The 24,112-nt window shown below is 39.2% G+C and overlaps 1 protein-coding gene and 2 long non-coding RNA genes across 3 annotated transcripts in view; 2 read left to right on the forward strand and 1 right to left on the reverse strand.

The window, feature by feature from the left end:
- The window catches only part of kcnk18 (potassium channel, subfamily K, member 18), a 147,695-nt gene that overhangs the window by 12,029 nt on the left and 111,554 nt on the right, over nt 1–24,112 (reverse strand). The window lies entirely within an intron of this gene.
- LOC125904034 (uncharacterized) lies at nt 1,283–8,382 on the forward strand. Its single transcript, XR_007451350.1, has 3 exons — nt 1,283–1,383; nt 4,089–4,118; nt 7,610–8,382. It is a non-coding gene; the product is annotated as an uncharacterized LOC125904034 (long non-coding RNA).
- Nucleotides 16,080–18,036, forward strand: LOC125904045 (uncharacterized). The gene is made up of 3 exons (XR_007451362.1): nt 16,080–16,633; nt 16,771–16,946; nt 17,046–18,036. It is a non-coding gene; the product is annotated as an uncharacterized LOC125904045 (long non-coding RNA).

The raw sequence follows: 24,112 nt of genomic DNA on the forward strand, positions 1-24,112 counted from the left end.
GGAACAATAAATGTAGATTTTGTCAACATTTTCATATACCAACAATAATTAATGACTTAAATGACTTTGGCTCTCATAGAAGTGTTATATATATGTTGGAAAATGGCCAATCTGTTGATAAATGGAAGACCAGATTTTTTTTTTATTTATTTTTTTTGTCTTGAAATGGCAACTTTCTGAAGACAAATGATTCATCATAATGAAGATAGTAATAATAAAACAAATAACAAACAGGTAACAAAGTGCTTCAGAATAGTCACAATAATTATTATAAAAGATGAAATAATAATATTAATGATGATAATAACAATAATAATAATAATAATAATAATAATGATGATGGTGATGAACGGAAAAGAGGCCAGCAGAGTATTATCTCACTCCCGTGCCTCTGGCGTCACATGATAATCACGTGATTACACACAGGCTTTGTTGTCAAAAAGGCATAGTTCAGTGACCCTCGGAAAGCAGAGAATCTCACGATTCAGATGCTGTTTATAGCTTGTTTCTATCATAAACGGTTCGGAAGTTGTCATGTTTTGTTGATGTTTTGTGAGACATGTGCAAGCGTCGCGTCGATACCGCGTGCGATCTAGCGTCGGTGTTATGCTTGGTTAGCTCTGTTTCCGTACCACGGAAATACACGGACCCTGTGCCGATACTTCCGGTCGTAGATGCAACATTCAAGGACCCTTGGAAAGCGGAGAATCCGGCGAATCAAGTGCCGTTTACAGCTTGTCTCTATCATAAACGGTTTAGAAGTTGTTTGATGTTTTGTCAAACATTGCATCGGTGCAACATTCGTCTTTTGAGGGTTTATGTTTTTCCAAAAAATCTACTCAGCCATTTGGCTACTTTTGCTACAATACCCACTGTAATTAGGAGATTCCACAGAAAAATTGAGAACAGACAGCTTTTGGATGTTATCAAGATGAACTATGCTGTTTTTGACCAACAAACAAAACCCTTACAACATTTATTTTTACATGTTCTGCTACTAAAATTATCTGTGGAATAATCTTTTGAGTGAATAAATGTAAGTTTTCCCACAATAAATTATTATTATTATTATTATTATTATTAATATTAGTAGTCTTCTATCCAATTAATCTAATTTGACTAATTAAATAAAAATTTGTAAGAAATACAAAATGTAACGTGAAAGTAAAAAGGCTCCAAATCCTGATATAATTTGTTCATTGTACTATTGACTAAGGCAATGTTTTAGTATGTAATATTTTAAGTTGAACAGAAAGAAAGAAAGAAAGAAAGAAAGATTTTATAAATAAGATTTTATTTACAGTTTATTAACAGTCACGTGTGGTCTGGATAAACTGTGGCTACAGTCCGATCAACTTCCTTTTTGGACTTGACTTCGAAGAGGTAAGTCGCACATGGCAGTCTTTGCTCTCACAAGATTATACATTTAACCATGCTTGACAAAAATCGCTGGAAGCCACCTATATGATAACGGAGTGTGTTTATGGTGTGTATGTGATGACACTGAAGTAAACCAACGCAGTTGTAAAGACCGTGACGCAGTTTTAACATGTACGACTGCGTTTATTAGCGATAGCATTAGCTTCCGTGCTAACCTAGCTTTATTTTACGTGCTAATCCAGCGTTAGCTTACGTGCTAACCGTAGCATTAGCTTACGTGCTAGCGGTAGCATTAGCTTACGTGCTAGCGGTAGCATTAGCTTACGTGCTATCCGTAGCATTAGCTTACGTGCTAGCGGTAGTATCGCTATGCATACGCCCTGCGAACCGAGTGTCTTCGCCTGGGCAGCTGCCTTTTTAGCCACAGCATCGCTATCCCTCAGTCAGCCCAATAGCTTCACTTAGCAAAGCAGCTGTGGATTAAGCAATAGCATTACCCTGTACCCCCCCCTTCCTCCCTGCGAGCAGAAGAGTGTTACCTACAGTGTAACGGACGGTGGCAGAGAAACAAGCTATGCCAGAAAGCATCAGTATTATTCAGTTAGCTTAATAAGGTTTTTGCTCGGTTATTCAGAAAAAAAACATACAGTTCCAAATACACTTGAGGGGGAAATATTAACTCTTTGTTGAATTAGAATATCAAGATGTCAGCATTTTATAATAGATACCCACTTATGTTATTGTGCCTTTTACTTATTAATGGTAAATAAACAATGTAAGCAAGTGGCTAAATGTTTGTTCCAATAGGGAATGGCTTAACTCAAATAATATCAATATGTGTTATTTCCCCAAATCATTACACATTCAGTTTATACTTAAATTATAATACATTATAATTATATTAATATGATTATGCACAATCAGCGTTGACTGTGCTTGTCACTTTTGTGTCAACATGTTTTAATCAGTCTTCTTGAATGTGGTGTGATTAAAATGTTACTGTTTCTCATGCTGTTTAATTTTTCAGTTGTGCATCATGTATGGGCTGAAATATGTGCCACCAGAAACTGAATTTGAATCATTTATATCTGAATTTGAATTACATAATTCAAATTTGTATTGTTTAATTTGAATCATTGCATTGTAAAACTGAATCTGAATAGTATAATTTGAAATTGAATTTATTAGTTTGGAACTGAAATCCAATAAGCTTGAAACTGTATGTAAGATTATGAAAGTTCAACTCTATATATTTTCAGCAGGAGCAGAGCTCCTCTTGGCCAGTCAGCACCTATGTTTTTGGTCACGTCACTTTTTGCCACCTGCCATGAAACTGAGGAAGAAGCGCTTGACCCACAGACTAGCTTGACATGGATGAGGCTGAGACAAATACGGTAAGTATTAAGTAAGACAGTTTTCCATATATTTTAATGATCTTTTGTTTAACTGTTGTTAATGTTATAGCTATTTTGTAACATCGTTTACTTTCGCCAGCGAGCATAAACAACCCTAAAGCAACATCGGCTAACTACGGTTGCTACCTGACTCCCAAGTCTATCTAAAAAGCGAATGAACAGAAAATATCTGAACATATGGATGCTTGTGTATACACATCTGATTTCAGACCGGACTAGAGTAGTTGCTACTTCACGCCAGTAGATGGTGGTAGTGACAGGTAGTGTGACGGTTGCTGTTTTCCCCATTGTCATGGTGACCACTGTAATTTAGAGAAAGTCCGGTCAGGGTCAAAGTCGCTACAGTTTACAGTGCACTCACACTAGGGCCAGTTGCTCCATACCGTGGTGAAGTACGAATGTCCCCCCTCCCCAGTCGCCCGCTGGCCTGCACTGACATTACCCTGACTTCCTCTAAACTACAGTGGTCACCATGACAACGGGGAAAAAGTTGCTACCGTGATCTATTGGTGTAAAGTAGCAACTACTCTAGTCCAGTCTGAAATCAGATGTGTATACACAAGCATCCATATGTTTAGATATTTTCTGTTCATTCGCTTTTTAGATAGACTTGGGAGTCAGGTAGCGACCGTAGTTAGCCTATGTTGCTTTAGGGTTGTTTATGCTCGCTGGCGAAAGGAAACAATTCTGCAAAATAGCTATAACATTAACAACAGTTAAACAAAAGATCATTAAAATATATGGAAAACTGTCTTACTTAATACTTACCGTATTTGTCTCAGCCTCATCCATGTCAAGCTAGTCTGTGGGTCAAGCGCTTCTTCCTCCGTTTCATGGCAGGTGGCAAAAAGTGACGTGACCAAAAACGTAGGTGCTGACTGGCCGAAGAGGAGCTCTGCTGTGTATCTGCGCTCGATTGCTCTTCCTCAACTACCCGGATGTCGGTCACAGTGAATTGAAATTGAATTTTGAGAACTGAATGTGAAAATATATAGAGTTGAATTTTCATAATCTTACATACATTTTCAAGTTTATTGGATTTCAGTTCCAAACTAATAAATTCAATTTCAAATTATACTATTCAGATTCAGTTTTACAATGCAATGATTCAAATTAAACAATACAAATTCGAATTATGTAATTCAAATTCAGATATAAATGATTCAAATTCAGTTTCTGGTGGCACATATTTCAGCCCATAACCATGTCACATGAGCATGTGTTGATGCAGGTTTTGTCTGTCAATGATCGGTTCATTTTCTTTTTCCATGGGTATCTTCTGTCAACATCAAGATCTGAAAACTTGCTTCAACAAACTTAGAGGTATGTATGAACGGTGGTGACAGAAGGGTTCTTATGATCTTAAAGACCCCTAAACTAAATATGCCCTTTTTGAAATTATTAACATGCCAATTTAATATGTGGGCTCTGGTACAAGGCATTTCAGGAGCAAAATTGCTAATCCATGGACAACGCCATAACTTATGCAGTTTCAAAACCAGAGTGAAACACATCTTTGTACTGCTGCCTGGATTAAAAATTTAAGAGGCCTTACCTACATGAGGTTGCCGGTTGTCTGTGTTACTCATGTTAATAATTAATGAGCATCAAAGGACTTCAAGTTTGTAACTACAAATGCCAAGAAGGAGATGTGTGTGTATATATCTTGTGCATGTCACACAAGTATGCAGCAACTGACAAAATGATAACTGCCCTTCTTCATCCCTACTGCATGTCACTGATTAGTTCATTTTCTTTTTCCATGGGTATCTTCTATCAACATTGTGATTTGTGAAAACTTGCCTCAACAAACATACAGGTATGTATGAATGGTGGTGAAAGAAGGATTCTTATACTTTTAAAAGTAGTAATACCTGACCTGAGTAAAAGTAATTTAGTCTTATCAGAATGTACTTAATGAAAAATTCAAGTTTTTTGAGAGTTTAAATTATCACACCATAGTGTAAGTTCTAGAAAAATATTGCAAAGCAGATTCTATGATTGATGGGGGGGGGGACTTTTAAATGTCTTTATTTTACATGGCAATAGTTTTTAAAGTGTGTTTGTGACCAGCAACGTGTTATGACCACCACTGGTCTTCATCAGCGCTTTATTCAGCAGTGAGTTACACACCTGCAACCAGTCACTCTGATGAACTGAAGGAAGGAGTTTCCTTGTCAGTGTAAAAGTATGAAAGAAAAATGAACATAATTAGTAAATAAGCAAATAAAAAATAAAATTCAACAAAATATGAGTGTTCACACACACTTTGTTGATTATTATCATGAACAGTTTTCACATACCAGAATACAGAATTTAATAGATTCTGTTAAATGTGTTATGGAATGGAGAACTGGTCATGATTGGTCATTAGATCTTACATTAGATAATAAATAAATGAAACTTTGTGTCATATTTTTTTTATTGTATTATTGTTATTAACTTCCTTCAGTTGATTAGAATAATTGTTTGCAGGTGTATAACTCTCTGCTGAGAAAAGCCCTATTGAAGACAGTGCTGGTCACATTGTGTTTGCTGTATTTTTAAAGGTATATTGTGTAGGATTTACTCCCATCTAGCATTGTGGTTGTATATCGCAAGCAATTCAGGCGTATTTTTCATGCTACGTTCACGTGAAATTGGTAAGGCTGCATACGGAAGACAGCTGCTGCACGTAACGGCATAAACAAGCCTCTATGTAAACAAGTGGTCCGTCAGCACGAGGCTAAACAATACACGTGACAATATGTTGTCATGGCGATGTCTTATTATTTACCTGACCCACGTTTTACCAGCTTTCTCTCGACTTCCGTGACTAAAATGACATCTGGTTTGTTACTGACGGCTTTGTGCCCGACTGCGCCTGAAAGCAGCATTATTGTTAGCATTAGCATTAGCTCCGTTCCTCTTCACTGCACCGCAGTGACTTTTCACAGACACCACTTCGACCTGAGCCAACAGCTCCGGTGTCTCCGGTGAGTTTCCGTGGTTTCCTACCGTCATGCTGCCACTGAACGTAAAAACATGGCGACACGACATGGCTGCCAGCACCGAGCTTCCACGCTTGCATGTATATATGAATGATATGAATGGCAAATTCAGAGAACACTTCAGTTTGTTGATGGGGGTAATTACTGATTAATAAAAAACATAATTTTGAACGTAATAATTGATTTTCATGAGTAGATAACAGGAGAAGTTACACAAGTGTACCTTTAAAAATGACTGCCATGTAAAATAAAGGAATTTTATTCATTTTTTTCACCAATCCTCTGTGCCTTGGGATGTATTTTGAAGACTTATACTTTTGTGACATGTCAGTTTCTTTCTGATGTTCTCTGTGAGTGGTACTATTATGTGATGTCTTTGGATTAACACTATCAGTGTGTATGTTGCATTTTTTTGTGCATGTTTAGGATTGTGCTAAGACAGGCATGTCCAAACTCTTCCTCAAATAGCTGTGTGGCTGCTGTTTTTTGTTCCAACCGACTAAGAGCACAAAGGTTGACCATTGAACTCTCTGAGGACTGAGATCAGCTGATTAAATGAGTCAAGTCTGGTATGCTGATGCTTGATTGGACAAAAGTGCTGCAGCCACACCGGCCCACCATGAAATAGTTTGGACGTGCCTGTTCTAAGAAGTTAACCTTTTCGGAGCTCCCCAAAACAGCCTGGTTTTCATGCCAATTCAAATGAAGAGGTTGAATAGTTCATTTAGCATAAGATGTAAGGCAGCTTTGTCAACATGTTAAGGTAAATGGGGACTGCATTTATTGAGCACTTTTACCCATAACATTTAATCATTTTGGGTATCATTCAGATACACATTTACACATTGATGAAAGCAGATTACCATGATAGGGGCTGATTAACCATCAGGAGGTATTTAAGGTTCAGTGTTTTTGAGTGTTAACCTCAACATGTGGACAGGAGGATCCAGGACTTTAACCCCAATCATGTGAAAATGGATGACCCATCGTGCCCTCACAGCCACCCTGGAAGGATCACTTGATCCTTCATTTTATGAGAAAGATTTAAATTGAAAGGCACATATTAAAGATTAGTCAAGAATTGTTGTAACTGGAAAACAACTAGTAATAACTAAAGATGTAAGATGCATGTAGGGTAGTAAAAAGTACATAACACAAGTACTTCATACACAGCATTGCAGTGCTATGGTTTATAATTCAATGTTTTGTCCATCCTTACTATATGAGTGAAGTACATCGTATAGGTTGTTGATTAATATCCATAGTGATCACACATCTAGAAAGTGATTAAGCTTGTGATGCTGATGAAGTCAACAGTGTTTTATATGTCAATAAAATGAGCTATGGTTGTTTTGTGTTGTCTGATACTACACATTTCCTTTATAAATTAATGTCATTGACGAACATAATTTCATGACCCAGTGGATGAATTCATGAGTTTTCATGTCAGCTCGTTGAACATTTAAACCATGTTGTCATGTTCTATTAGATCACAGTGTACTAGGCTGTTATACTATATTACATTATATCATAGTACATTACATGGTTATATTATTAAATCATATTGTATTGTGCTATTATGCATATACCTCAGTTTTTCCCCAAGCATGTGTACAAGAACAGACACGCATACAAGTACCCATGGGATGATGCATCTTGTTTGTTCCCACTGTCATTGTATTGTCATCAACATGTAAATAAAAAAAAGAAATAGTGTTGAATCACACTGATTGCAAGTGAATTCAGAGTCACACTTATGAGTAATGATGTGGGAATAGAAGTATTGTAATAAATAATTGGTCGCTTTGTCCATGTGTCTTTCAGATGCCACGCAAGGTGAACCTTCGTGCTGAGCACATGAGGAAGACCTGGGCTGCCCGCAAGCAGTCCAGTGTCCCGCCTTCCCCCGATGACCCTGGCTTGGGCACTGGAGAAATCCATCCCCACCAGTACGCTGTGATAGCGAGCAAAAACTCTGAGAATACTCTGAAATATGCTGAAAAAGCGCAAAACTCTGAAAAAACCCCTGAAAAACCTCTGAAAACCTCTGAACAACCTCTGCCTGTCTCTGATCACTCTCTGCCTCCCTCTGCTCAATCTCTGCCCAACTTTGGCAATGTTCCTGAACAGAATAATCACATGTCTGATATTCCTGTCCGTAAGCAGTGTGTTGGAATGCATGTCCCTGCCACCATGACTGAAGCTGTTGAGGCACCTACTGCTGAATCCAAGCTTGCAGAAAACCATCCTGATGAAAGTGCTCCTGCTGAAACCAGTATGGCCCAAGCACCTGTAAAGTTTTTTGTACAAGGGTCATTCTCACAGCTCCACTACCAATTTGGGGATAATGCAGGTAAACAGTGTGTAGCTAACAGTTTAGCAGCAGTGATGATGAATGAGTTGAAAAGCATAACAACCTGGAGTAATGACAGGAAGAGTAATGATGTTGACACTGTTCTTGAAGGCAACAAGTTGTACACTACTCTTAAAGATGGTGGTCAAATAAGTGGGAAAAGTGGATATCTGCTTCTTGATGAGTTGCCAAATGCATATGTAATGAAAGATGCACACTTCTCAATAAATTGTGGTCCAGCTTTCAGTGGCGCGGTTGGTGTTTTTGATGAGCCTGATGATTCAGATATGAGAGATATTAATGTACCACTGGACATAGCAATCCAAAGAGCACTGATGGATCATGATGCCTGCTTTGTCACTTTTGGTAGTAACACGTGTGGTTGTCAAGCAGTGCGGCCATTTTGCTGTATTTGATCCTCACAAACCCAACAGTCAAGGTCATGTGGATGGAAAGACAGGTAAAGCTGTGGTTGTTTATCACTCTGACTACAGAGCGCTGTATGAGCACCTGGAGAAGCTGGCCCAACAACTGCTTCCTTATTTCCGCACACTTGAAGACATGCCATTTGAGGTCAGAGGAGTCACGGTGAGAATCACTGGCGACAAGGTGCAACATTGCGACATGCCAACCACCAAGGAAGACAATGTAAAAGACAGCAATGTCAACAAAAGCCAAATACAGAGACCACTTTACAGTGCTGTGTTGAAGGGAGAACATACCAGTAAGAGACCAGCTACATGCACCAACTCCTTGTATGAACATGTGACCAAAAGAAGAGAGATTCCTTTGAAGTAACCAATTCTGATGTGCAGACAATTGCAAACAGCCCACAACCAGTAAGTGCTATGAACACATCACATGGCAATGACACTGATAAAAATACAGATGTTGAGATAACAAATGTATCCAAGATGTCATTTCCATACAAGCCACTGAGTGCAGTGACAAAAGGAAGACTTTGTTCACAGATGGGTGTGAGAAGTGAGAATACAAAGCAGCTGCCACCTCAGGAAATGCCAGCTATGGGAAGAGTCTGTGAAACTAAATCAATTGCAGGTGATGGCAATTGTTTCTTTATCCTATGCCATTTCAGGAAGTGAGAATGGACACATGAAATTGCGCCGGGGAATCGTTGAGCACCTGGAAACATATGCAGCAGAATTCCACAACTACTTGAGAGCTGGCCGTTCCTCTATTCCAGATCATCTTAACAGTTCAAACATGAAATGCTCAGGTATGTTTGCCACTGAGATTGAAATCTGGGCAGCTGCTAACCTACTGCAGGTTGACATATACACATTTAATGCAGACAGATGGAATCATTACCCATGCATTCACATACCAGGTAACCATCAAGCAGGAAACAGAAGTGCTGAGGCCATTTACCTGAATCACAAGGATGGGAATCATTACGATGTTGTGACATGTGTAAAGGATGCACACAATGACTCCATATGTGCCTCATTTAACAAACAGGGCGGTCAAGATGAACAAAGTTCAGATGGAAATACAAAGAAAGAACAATATCATGCAGATCGTTGGTCAAGAAAGAGGAAGTTGAAGGCTTTGGAGGAAACCTATGCAGCGAAGAAAGAGGAGATTTCAGAGAAGAGAAAAGCAATGTATGTCACAACAAAAGCTAATCATCTAGAAAGAGAAAGAAAAAAATATGCAACAAATGAGCAATACAGAAATTCCACTAGGAATGCAAGTCACAGAAAGTACTATACAGACTTGGAGTATAAACAGCGAGCGTAGTGAGAAAAGATATGCTTCTAACGAAGTGTTTCAACAGCATGTTCGTGAGCAGAGTAAGAAAAAATATGCTTCTGACCATGTGTTTCAACAAAGTGTTCGTGACAACAGTAAGAAAAAATATGCTTCTGACCATGTGTTTCAGCAAAGTGTTCGTGACCACAGTAAGGAAAAATATGCTTCTGACCCAGTGTTTCAGCAAAGTGTTCGTGACCACAGTAAGAAAAAATATGCTTCTGTCCATGTGTTTCAACAAAGTGTTCGTGACCACAGTAAGAAAAAATATGCTTCTGACCCAGTGTTTCAGCAAAGTGTTCGTGACCACAGTAAGGAAAAATATGCTTCTGACCCAGTGTTTCAGCAAAGTGTTCGTGACGAGTAAAACAGATATGCAAATACACCAGATCTGAAGAAACGATTATGTGAGGCAACAATGCAGAAGTATCACACTGATGAAAAATTCAGAGATGCAATTAAAAGTAAAAACGTGCCAGTGTTCAAAAGCAAAAGGACAGGAAATTTGACATTACTTGTGTCATAGAGGATTTCCATAAAACAGTAAAGAATGGCCCTGAATATGTCTGCTGTTGTTGCCACAGACTTCTCTTTAGGAACCAAGTCAAAGGCTGTATGAAAAACACATATTCTGCTGTGGGTTCTGATGGCAATGCACTTGCTGATAAATGTATAACAAGTACATATTTGCATGTATGTGATAAATTATGTGGAAAAACTTGCAGTTTTCAAGATGAGGCTTTTTCCAAATTGTGGATCTGTCATACATGTGATAGGCATCTTCTCAAGGGCCAAGTGCCTGCCCAGAGTGTTGCTAACAACTTGCATTTGAAACCCATTCCACCTGAGCTAGAATGTCTCAATGAGTTGGAACAACACCTCATTTCTCTGCACATTCCCTTTGTCAGACTCATACCATTGAAGAAGGGAGGCCAGAACTCTATGCAAGGACCAACTGTGTGTGTGCCATCCAATCTGTCACACGTGACCAGCATCTTGCCAAGGAATGAAAGTGAGGATAAATTGGTGAGGATGAAACTGAAACGTAAATTGACCTACAAAGGACACTATCAAGACATGCATGTGGATACTGCAAAATCAAAAATGGTCTGAATTATCTAATACTCAACAATACATGGTACAAGGATGTGAGTATCAACCCAAACTGGATCAACACATTAGAGGAAACAGAGAATGAAACAATTGAAGATGAGATGACTGAAAGTGATGAAAAAGTTGAAGATGATGATGCACCAGAAATACAAGATTTTTCACACATTAAAGACCAGCATGGGATGTTTGCATCCTCTTGTTTGCAACCTGTGGATTTGGGTCAAGAGATACTAGATCAGCATTTTGATGGCATTTTATCCATTGCCCCAGCAGAAGAGAATTCTCCAATTAGACTGTTGTCTGATGGCACAAATGAACCCAAATGTTTCCCAGTCTTATTTCCCAAAGGAGCACCTACTTTTCACGATGAGCGCCCAGAAAGAATAACTCTATGCAAATATTTCAATCAACGAATACTTAATGCAGATGGCCGTTTTGCTCAAAACACTGACTATTTATTCTATGCTCAATATATGTCAGAACTGAATCAAATACTGTCAAATGTGTCAATAGCACTGAGAAAAGGAACAGACAAAGGTTTGAAGCAAAAGGTTACCACAGACATGCTTACAGACCTGGAATCTTTGAAAAATTCTGCATTTTGATGAGGGTTACAAATTTCGCCTATCAGAGGAACACCTCCATTTTGGGAAGCAGCACAGAAAGATGTGTTTGCGATGATAAGACAGCTTGGTATTCCTACATGGTTCTGTTCATTTAGCTCTGCTGACATGAGATGGCCTGAAATGCTGAATGCTATGCTAAGGCAAGAACGTAAACAAGTGAACCTGGAAGACCTTTCATGGCTAGACAAATGTGCATTATTAAAACACAATCCAGTAACTGCAGCCAGGATGTTTGACTACCGATGGCATTGCTTCCTAAGAGATGTTATCCAGAGCCCTGCAGCACCAATAGGCAAGATCACAGACTACTTTTATCGAGTGGAGTTTCAGATGCGTGGCTCACCCCACATACACGCATTATTTTGGGTTGACAAAGCTCCAAAAATAGACAAAGACTCTGATGCAAAAGTTGTAGAGTTCTGTGATAAATATATCACATGTCAAATGCCATCTGATCCGGACCTGTTGGATTTAATTGATGTGCAGAAACATAGTGAATACCATGCAAAATCTTGTGACAAAAACAATGCAAAGAAGAAGAAGGAAGGAGAAATACATTGCAGATTCAACTTTCCAAGACCTGTCTCAGAGCGCACATTTATCACCAGACCAGGTATTGATGCAGAATTTAAGGGACAACAAGAGACTAGCTCTGAAACACGTGAAGGGGAAATTCTTTTCCGCCCAGTTGTCATGGAAAGTTCCACTCTGCTGAGCAATTTTTTAAATATTTTGGCATATCACAAGAATTGTTTCAGAAAGCAAATTGTCAGCTTACCAAACGGACGAGCATCGTACTACAACGGAAACCACAAGATGTTTGGATAAACCAGTACAATCCTGATCTACTTCGCTGCTAGCAAGCAAACATGGACATTCAGTTTATTGTTGATGCATATTCATGTGTCGTGTACATTATTTCATATGCCCTCAAAAGTGATCGAGAAATGGGACTGCTGCTTGATCAGGTTCAAAAGGAGGCCATGAATGGAAATTTAGAGGCCAAGGAGTCAATGAAAAAAATTGGCACAGTTTTCTTGCAAAGCCGACAAGTTTCAGCACAAGAATGTTGTTACAGATTAACGGGCCTACCACTCAAACACTGTTCACGTGGCACACAGTTCATACCAACTGGTGAACATCCTGTCAGAATGAGTGTACCATTGAGTCAACTTAAACAGCAACATGATAACAGTCAGACTGACGACCAGCAGTTATGGATGAAAAACATTGTGGACCGATACAAAAACAGACCAGACACGCCACCATTTCTAAACATGTGCCTTGCAACATTTGCCTCAGAGTACAGAGTTCTTCCTAAATCACAAATCCCCAAAGGTGATAATAGTAATGTGATCCAGTTGAAAAATAACTTTGGCTTTGTTACCAAAAGAACAAATGAAGAGAAACCTGCTGTGATCCGTTATCCAAGATTGTCACCAATGAAGCAGTCTGAAGCCTACCACCACAGCATACTGCAACTATTTTTGCCCCATTATTTGGACTGCCAACTGAAACCTGCACAGTTTGAAACATACAAAGACTTTTATGACCATGGTGCTGTGAACAATGAGAACGACACATTGGAGAATGTCAAATCTATAGAGGGTAGAAACCGTGCTCTGTTTGAGAAAGAAGCTGACCAAATAGATGAAGCGGAAAAGATGTTGAAAGAAAATGGGGAACTGGAAGATGCATGGTCACAGATTTGCCCACAAGCTGAGCTTGAAAGACTGGAATGTCAAAAATTAGCAGAGGAAGACACCAATGACACAAATGATGTTTACACAGTAGAAGCTAATGGAACTCAAATGACAAGAGCTGATGCTTTACAGTTGTTACGATCTTTGAATGAGGAGCAGTCTGCAGTTTTCTACAAAATTCGACAGTGGTGTTTGCAGAAAGTCAATGGTGAGAATCCTCAGCCCCTAAAAGTATTCATTACCGGTGGAGCAGGAACAGGCAAAAGCCATTTGATCAAGGCTATTTATTATGAGTCAACTAGAATTCTCAAAAGACTCCATCCTGATCAACCAGATGCCACTACTGTTGTACTAACAGCCCCAACGGGTGTAGCTGCCTACAACATAAATGCAAATACTATACATAATACATTTTCAATCGGAACAGACCTGTCCCTACCCATCAAAAACTTGACAGAAGAAAAAATAAACTCTTTGTGTGCAAAACTAGGAAACCTTGAAATATTGATCATCGATGAAATATCTATGGTTGACCACAGACTTTTAACATATGTACATGGAAGATTGAGACAAATCAAGCAACCAGGTGACAACACCGCATTTGCTAAAGTGTGTATTCTTGCCGTCGGAGACTTTTATCAGTTGCCCCCAGTGAAAGGTTCTGCTTTGTACAATGACTTCAAGTACATAAACCTATGGGAGGATGAATTCCATATTGCTGAGCTGACTCAAATAGTCAGGCAAAAGGACTCAGACTTTGCTCATGCCTTGAATCGCATACGCACTCATACAAAGGACACACCTCTTCAAGACTGTGATGTTGAAATGCTCAAAAGTTGTGAAACTGGAGAAGACAACGACGCATTGCACATTTATGCTACAAATAAAGAGGTTGATGATTATAACCTGAAACGCTTAAATGTGACCTGTCCAGAGTCTGTCATCATAGAAGCACGTGATTATGAGAGAAATGCTGAGACAGGAAGACTTCAGATAAAGGATGGCCATCATCACAAGGTTTACAATACTTGTCTCCAGAAATATATCCATGTAGGAATAGGAGCTCGTATCATGTTGCTGAAAAACATTGATGTGTCTGATGGACTCATAAATGGTGCTTTTGGAACTATTGCAAAAATGGTGAATGCCAATCAAGATAGTGAAGACAATGGGCAAAATTTCCCAACTTCCATCCACATGGCATTTGATGACCCCAGGGTTGGTCAAAAACAGCGGGCAAAAACACGCACCATTGACCCTGAAGGGAGAATGATAACCATCCTAGAACCTGAGGAAGAACATGTTACCCGTAACGGAGGCTTACGCAGACAATATCCAATAAGGTTGGCATGGGCATGCACTATCCACAAAGTACAAGGCTTAACCATTGACAGAGTTGTTGTGTCTCTCAAAAAGATTTTTTCCTCTGGACAAGCATATGTCGCTCTAAGTCGTGTCACAAGTCTAAGTGGCTTAACAATTGAGGACTTTAAAGAATCTGCCATATATTGCAATGCAAAAGTATCAGAAGCAACTGGCAAAATGCAGCCATTTATACCACGTCTCTCTTCCACCAACACCACACAATCTGCTTTCACCATCATATTGCACAACACTCAAAGTATTAAAGCTCACTTTCCAGATGTTGAAACTAATACTGTAATGAATAATGCTGATTGCATTTGCCTTACAGAGACATGGTTAGGAGTTGATGACCCACCACAGCAGCCTTGTCTTACAGGCTTCCAGTTCACACATGTTTCTCGAGGTCAAAGTTATGACACTCATCCACAATTGCAACACTTGAAACAAGACTCTCATGGGGGAGTTGGAATATATCATTCAGTGACAAAAGATGTTCAAATATGGCCTACAAAGTGCTACAATGTTGAATGTCTGATATTTCAAGTGAAGAGCATTAACTTGACTGCTGCTGTTGTTTACAGACCCGCAAGTTATCCTGTTGCCATCTTTTGTCAACATCTAAAACAACTGATTGACCTCATTGATCAATGCCCTGGCATGAAAATCATTATGGGAGACTTTAATGAAAATGCACTGGATAATGGTAAGCTGGTGAGATTTTTCACTGTACATAATTACACCCAGTATGTACAAACAGCAACAACTGACAAAGGCACTTTAATTGATCATGTTTATGTGAAAGATGGTGCTAACATACTTGTGGATGTGCTGCCAATTTATTACAGCTATCACGAAATGGTATGTATTGCAGTTCTGTAGATTTATCGTCATAGTACACATTATTGAATATTGCCATTATCATTGTCATCTGTCTCTAAGTGTGTCACAAGTTTGCACATGCAGTTTGTAAATAATTTCAACATAATTTATTTTTGAGGACAGATTATACTATGTTTTTAAAATGGGATTGTCTTTTATGTCATTATTCTCTTTCTTGCATCAAAAACTATATATTAATTTTTTAATGTAGAAATTGAGCATTATTCTGCTGAAAAAAAAATACCTTGGGAGACTCCAATGGACCCCATAAAGACTAGCGACCACTTTGTTGGAGCTAGTGGGGATCCAAATTAAAGATAAATGGAGTCTCCCATTATTTCAATGCAGACATGCTCAGCAATGAAATACACACTGATGTGTACATGTTTTAATACCAAATGACAAAATCAATTTAACTGATCACTTGTACATCCAAGACTGCTGATGCTTCCAGTATATTACACCTACCATGCCCGGGAACATAATGCACTTTTATAGCCTTTCTTTCCACCACTGTTAATATTACCCTTGTTATTGTCATTTTCATATTTGAGGAAGCTTACCACACACACAAGCACACACACACAGACACACACAGACACACACGCACGCATACATACACGTCCTGAACTATCACACTGAGGCAGCATCCCATATCAATCCAGTAACTAGACTACTTCTCCTTCAACAGGTAAACCTCCATCATTTGACTTATCATGTCTTTCTTATTTGTATGACTGGCTGTTAATTCATATAGTACAGTTAACTTGTTTCATGGAAAAACAATCATTCATTCTTTCTTTCTTTCTGTACCTGTTTTGCCTTCTCTTTTATATCATGACATATGACTCAAAATATCTCCTCATTACAATTATTTTCTTACAGAAACCTTAACCTGTGGAGAAGCATCCAATATTCCCCATCAAAAGCTGTGGAACCTACACCTGTTTGAACACCACATCCTAATCCAAAGATTCATATGAAGCTAAAGTTGTCCAGAATACCTTCAATCACAAGTTCAAGGCCACATAAAAAGGTAAGTAACTCATTTTAACACACTGATCACATTCACATGCTTTTCATGCTAAATATGCCACTTACAATTCCTAATCCTATGTCCTGTATCTACCTCAAATTGTTTCCATAAATTATAGCCATGTCTGTATCTATTAGGAGCCCAGACATCATCTCCAAATTCATCTGGAACTCCCCTGGGCAGACCGTCAACTATGTACAGAAAGCCCTCTTCGTTACTTGGGGCACTTTCATTCTCCTGTTGCACTACAATAATCAACATGCAGGATTTTGCCCTGGCAAAACTACTGGATTGCTTCTTCAATCAGGAAAAGGTGGGCCATGATTGTTGGTAAAAGTTAACCTGTTTACTAACCTTGCCCATAGATGTGCCATAATTACTAATTCTACAAATGTTTTCTGTTTTCTTTCAGACTTTCCCAAGCCAGTGTTATGATGTGCAACATCAGGACTGTGGGCAAAGACAACGGGACTCATGATTACGTTGTCTAGTGTGGTCTACCATGTCTGTGCTCAAAATAATCAAATATCATATATTCAGCACTGACTTGACCCTTGACAGGACCCTTTCCTTCAAGAATCATTTAAAAGGAACGGCAGCCAAGGTGAAGTCCTGGAACAACTTGCTCAGCAAGCTTGCTGGTGCAAAATGGGGTATTTCAACCTCCACACTACGAACCTCAGCAATATTGTGTCCCTGTTTGGTCCAGGTCATACACCATGTGGACACCCAGCTTAACACAACCATGCAAATGATTACTGGAACAATACGCACAACACCACTCCCTTGGCTCCCCGTTCAATCAAACATTCCACCCCCACACATCCAGCAGACTCCCACCACCTACCAATCTATGAAGATATCTTCAACCCATCCAGACGGCCTAGAAAAAGGAGTGGGTGTCCCAGGAGGTTCCCAATAAACACCCGATGTTAGACCCTTCTCAACAGGTCCCTGACCTCCCAAGGAGACAGTGGTCAACCCTCAACAGGTTCAGGACTGCACATGGCCCCTGCTTGGCCAGCCTTCACAGATGGGGCAGCAGCCCTAACCCATTGTGTGCTTGTGGAAAAGAGCAGACAATGGAACACATCATTGAAGCCGGCCCTCTCCAACGACTGAGGGGAGGATTGGCCACCCTCCACACAGCAGACCAGGAGGCAACTGAAAGACTTTGTATTTCCTAAATAAATAGCACTTTTTTTGGGGACATTGACTCATGACATACAACATCTTGAATGTTTTATTTGAATGCTGAATTTTGTAAGGGGAAAATTTGGATACGCCAGGTTGTATTCACATATATATATATCTCTCTCTCTATATATATATAACATCTGTCAAGTAACCATATATGTTCATGCTTAAGGACACACACAAACAACAAAATGTGTGTTTTGGTATTTTTGCAAAAGGTTCTTGTTTATTGATATTATAATGATGACTGCTTTCTTTTTATTATTATTATTAGTTTTTATTATTTCATTTTCTTTTTTAACAATATGCCAACATTATTTGGTGTTTACTTTGATATTACAAGACATTACATGTAATTCATTGTCCAAACAAAGACATGTATTGCAATGGTGTGGAAATGCTGTGTTGCCTTGATGTGGATGTACACTCATGACTTTTCAAATATAGTGCTAATTCATGCTTTTAATAATAAGAAAAGTATTAATTATTTCATATTCATATAGCTCATTCTATTGAAAAATACATTACTTTTTTTCATATGACTGACACTGCCATATTTTCACATGGGATGTATTTCAGTTACAGTGTGAAACTGTTAATACAAGTAGTTAAAACAAAATGGAGTCCCTGTATTCATTGTTCATCAGACACCTTCTGCAGATTTAGAAAACAGATTTTACTCAGAACCCAAACCAATTCATTTCCTGTCAGGCTTTTACTGTAAAATGTGGCCAGGAAAATATTGAGTAACAACAATGAGATCTAGCTCAAATTTTGCAATTTCCCCCTTGTGTCAATTTTGTGTTACTGCAAAAGTAGTTTGACTGACATATGGATGCAAATGTCTGCTATGAGTAAAATGTCAGATATTAGGATTAAATAAGTTATCCACAACATTAGCATTAAAAATAGCATGTTTGTAGTGTTTAATCTATGAAGTTCAAAATTTTGGACAATTTCCAAAAAAGTGCAGAGCTGTACAATTGACTTGTGTGAAAGCAAAAAAGTGGTTCCCAGATTTCAAGCCATTACAAGTTCTCATTTTCAAATGATTAGCCTGTAAATAATGCCTCCAATAATGCCTGCTGCTGATAATAATCGTAGTAATAATAGGCTACTAGCCTATTGACTGGGACCTCTGCTGGTGACTTAACATTATAGATGCTCAGGGAACGTAAAGTTTTTCCACAAAATGCATTCATGCACTCAAGCTAAAATGACAATTATATGCCTATCACATCCTTCCAAACAACCAGCTCTTATACTTTCACAGAAATAAAATAGATGTGAATCATATGGTGTAGAAAAGACAGCGGTAGGCTATAATATAAGAAGTTATGGTTAGCACACTAAAGTTTTATTCTGAAGTTGTTACACTTAACTTCCGCTTCCGGTCCGTCGTTGTCACGGTTATATAAAAAAAAAAAAACAGAAAAAAAACAAATGAATTTGCAGAAATCAAAATTGGGCCGTTTTTTCAATTTGGTTTTTCCGTAATTTGGTTTTGAAAGAGAAAACGGGAAAACGGAAGCACTTCTGTTATTTCGTTTTGTGTCTCAAAATGGACTAACGGGAAAACGGCCGTATTTCCTTAAATCCATTTTATTTTGAAAACAAAATATCAAACTATCAAAAGGTACACGGACCCTCACTACCACATAATACCACTTCATGCATATGAAGCTATTATGTCATGTATGAATAAAAAAGCCTGCATGTGCACATGTTGCCATAGTTATGTGACTTTTGAGGTCACATGAATATATTTAGAATGGTTTGATAATTTGCCACTTAGACCATGGGGAGGAGACCAGCTGAGTAAACTGATCTGTGGATGAGAAACTTGCAACTGAAGAAGTTACCCCCACCCCCCGGCCTAGACACTGGGGAAGGTAGGGAATCTTGTGGTCACCGGATGAGGGAACTTCTCGGATGAAGATCCAGATTAAGACAGTCTGTATCTTGATGGAGGTGGTGCAGGGGTGGAGGTGGGCTGGGAGTTTTGCTGAAATGACTGCTGGATGACAGCAGAGAGAGAAATTTGACAGCTAATGACGGATTGGTAGAGAACAGGGAGAGGCTGGCAGACTGTGACTTGTTGAAATATGTGAAGAAGGGTGGAGCAAGAGGATAGTGGGAAAACAGAGAAGTGGCTTTGAGGTATACTTACGTAAAGAGATGGTCTTCCTGTCTGAACTTTCACTTACCTTCATAAAAGGTAAAATCATAATAGTACACTCACATCTGCGTCTTTAGCCTTACAGAATATTTTACAGCCTCTCCCATACACATCCATTATTATCTCCAGATTTCTCCCAAAATTATCATGATCATGGAACTGAGATTGCTTAAACATTAAAATACCTATTGAAAGTTTGAAATACGCATCAATAGGTAAAATTTCAATTTATGTTTTGATGTTCAAATGGAGTCTCTATGTGAAAGTATACCACAAATGTTATTAGCATGTAGGCTAGCTGAAAACCCGATTTCAAGAAAGGTGTGACTTGGAAAGAGTATGTATTGCTTGGAGCTTTCAGGGACAGAGTGGGGAACGTCTTGCACTACGGCAGATGAGGGTCACAGTGGGTGGTGAGGGTCACGGTGGCTGGTTTGGGGCGGAACAGGTTAGAACCTGCAGATTGCCGCTCGCGGCTATATTTATTATTATTTTTTGTTGTCTGCCGCTTGAGCTGAAATTCCCGTGAGCTGGAATGAGCCAGAAACCTGAAACTTGGCCCAATGATTGGAAATGATGTGCATCAACTTTTATTAAAATATGAGCCCAGTCGGCCACATGGTGGCGCTGTAATTAAGGCTTAAAAATGACTGTATTGGGCGGCCACGCCCCTCACACCATAAGTCCGAATGACTTGAAACTTGACACACAGGTCCAGCTCAATGTGCTCTACAAAAAAGCCTCAAGGACCATTAAGCTCCGCCTGACTAGATTTTTTGCTAATTTGCATAATTTGAAAAACAGTAAAATGACATAAACTTTTACAATTTTGACTCCATCAACACCAAACTTGGTACACGGCTTTGGGGGATGAAAAGACACATTTCTATTACAAATGATTGGTCAAAAAACATGGCCGCCACGGACCAATGAATCTTGGCTGTGGGCGGAGCTTAGAATTGATTGGCCATAACTCCCACACCCTGTGACCTATCATCACCAAACTTGGTGGGTAGGTCCACAATGAGACTTGGAAGCTGCCTACCAAAGCATTTTGAGCTCAGCCTATAGGGGGCGCTATAAATGCCACACATCTGTATCTCAAAGACCATTGGATGGAATTTCACCAAATTTGTTATGCATGCTCTAGGGGTGGCTATTAACTAATATCTTGAGTGCCATGTTGATAGGTGAAAGTGGGCGTGGCCTATTCGTCATTAACCGTCATAATTTGCGTTTTATTAATTTATGACCAGCTGGAAGGACCTAGGGACATGAAACGTGGTACATGGACTATAAATGACATCCAAATACTGCTCAAAAAATTTGGTCCCAATCGGCCTTATGGGGGCGCTATAACATAGAGTGTAAAGCTTGAAAGGCTCTGCCCGCCGCACCACAAGTGCTATTGACTTGAAATTTTACACACACATCCTCCTGATAGTCCTCTACAAAAAAGCCTCTTGCACCATGAATGCTGCCCTTACAGGTTTTTTGCTAATTTGCATAATTTGAAAAACAGTAACATGACATAAACTTTTACAATTTTGACTCCATCAACACCAAAGTTGGTACACGGCTTTGGGGGATGACAAGACACATTTCTATTACAAATGAGCCAGATTGGTCAAAAAACATGGCCGCCACGGACCAATGAATCTTCGTTGTGGGCGGAGCTTAGAATTGATTGGCCATAACTCCCACACCCTTTGACCTATCATCACCAAACTTGGTGGGTAGGTCCAAAATGAGACTTGGAAGCTGACTACAAAAGTATTTTGAGCTCAGCCTATAGGGGGCGCTATAAATGCCACACATCTGTATCTGAAAGACCATTGCATGGAATTTCACCAAATTTGGTATGCATGCTCTAGGGGTGGCTATTAACTAATATCTTGATTGCCATGTTGATAGGTGAAAGTGGGCGTGGCCTATTCATCATTAACCGTCATAATTTGCATTTTATTAATTTATGACCAGCTGGAAGGACATAGGGACATGAAACGTGGTACATGGACTATAAATGACATCCAAATACTGCTCAAAAAATTTGGTCCCAATCGGCCTTATGGGAGCGCTATAATTATCTCCAGATTTCTCCCAAAATTATCATGATCATGGAACTGTGATTGCTTAAACACTGAAATACCTATTGAAACTTTGAAATACGCATCAATAGGTAAAATTTCAATTTATGTTTTCATGTTCAAATGGAGTCTCTATGTGAAAGTATACCACAAATGTTATTAGCATGTAGGCGAGCTGAAAACCCGATTTCAAGAAATGTGTGACTTGGAAAGAGTATGTATTGCTTGGAGCTTTCAGGGACAGAGTGGGGAACGTCTTGCACTACGGCAGATGAGGGTCATGGTGGCTGGTTTGGGGCGGAACAGGTTAGAACCCGCAGATTGCCGCTCGCGGCTATATTTATGATTATTTTTGCAATCTTAAACAGTGTAAAAACATAAATGACACTACAGCAACTCATAAATACTTGTTTCATAATTTTAAAGACAGCAAACAGGAAATTCATTTAGGATGATAATGTATACAGTCTATTAGACAAGACTATTTTATTTTATGTCTCCAGTATGTTAGTTTCTGAAACAGTAATTGTGGATGGTAACTTGTGTTTTTGATTAGGGACTCCATTCATTCTCTGGGTGAGGAATACATTAGATCTGTGCAGCAGCAGCCCACAAATAAACAGAGGAAACTTGGACAAGGAGAACAGCAGCAGTTGGCTACAGAGGTAAGCTGTAACATTACAGTTCTGTTTACACTCAATTAGATGTTTTTACTTTTTTTTATTTATTGATGTGTAAAATTACCCTCTGCTATGTTTCTCTGTCTACCTTCCTCAATTCCTGAGTAATATTAAGAGTTACATATTTGTTTTTATTACTCCATGTTCAATTCACCACACATCTGAGGAAAGCAGACACTGAAGTGTTTAGATGTGGTTATTTCACATTCCTGATGTTAAGCAGTAAACTATCCCATCTTCTCACAAAATAACATGCTCCTCTCGTATGAGGATACTGATGACATTATTTAGACTAACAGATGTGAAAATTAAATTCTGATGTTTACTGTGTGTACTGACCTGTTATTTTTTATTTATGTATCATGTCATAGGTATGTGATACCATTCTGAGTCACGCCAGAGAGCGGTTCTCTTTTACCAAGAACCTCATCAGTGCCACTCTGCTGCAAAGAGACTTGTTTGCACAACACGCTGTACAGTTCCCGGATGCAGCACTGGAAACCACTGTGGAGGCCTACCCCATGTTGAATAAGGCCAAGCTCAGAACAGAGCTATCCCTCATCTATGAGAACGACGAGTTCAAGGCTTGCAGTGGTGCACTGACTCTGTTCCAGTTTTTCATGGAGAACAACCTTCAGGCCACATTCATTGAAACTGTCAGTCTTCTCAAGATTCTCATCACCACACCCATGACAACAGCAGAATCAGAAAGGTGCTTCTCTACTTTAAAGAGGATCAAGACCTTCCTGAGGAACACCATGACGCAGGATCGCCTGAATGCACTGGCCATGCTCTCCATGGATAAAAACCTTGTCAGGAACATCCCTGACTTCAACAATAGGGTCTTTGACAGCTTTGCCACTCAGAAGGACAGAAGGGCAAAATTCCTGTACAAATAGATATCAGGCGCACACACACACACACACACACACACACACACACACACATTCCCTTGAGTAAATCTTTCTTTGTATATACCTGTAGTTGACCTTTGCACAAGACATCATCCAGCAATATATTGCACTTTAGAATTTTTTTTCTAATTTTGTCTTAGTAGTGTGTGCTATATATACTGCTAATATTACTCTATATGTAATCTGTTCATAATTTCCTTGATTGTTTAGTCTATAAAATGTTTTTTTTCATTGACTCATATTAGACATATGAAAGAAGAAAAACTTCATCTTCTAACCGCTTCATCCTCTTGAGGGTCGTGGGGGGGCTGGAGCCTATCCCAGCTGACATCGGGCGAGAGGCAGGGTACACCCTGGACAGGTTGCCAGACTATTGCAGGGCTGACACATAGAGACAAACAACCATTCACGCTCACATTCAC

The sequence above is a fragment of the Epinephelus fuscoguttatus genome, linkage group LG16 (genome assembly GCF_011397635.1).
Source record: "Epinephelus fuscoguttatus linkage group LG16, E.fuscoguttatus.final_Chr_v1".
Lineage (NCBI taxonomy): Eukaryota > Metazoa > Chordata > Actinopteri > Perciformes > Serranidae > Epinephelus > Epinephelus fuscoguttatus.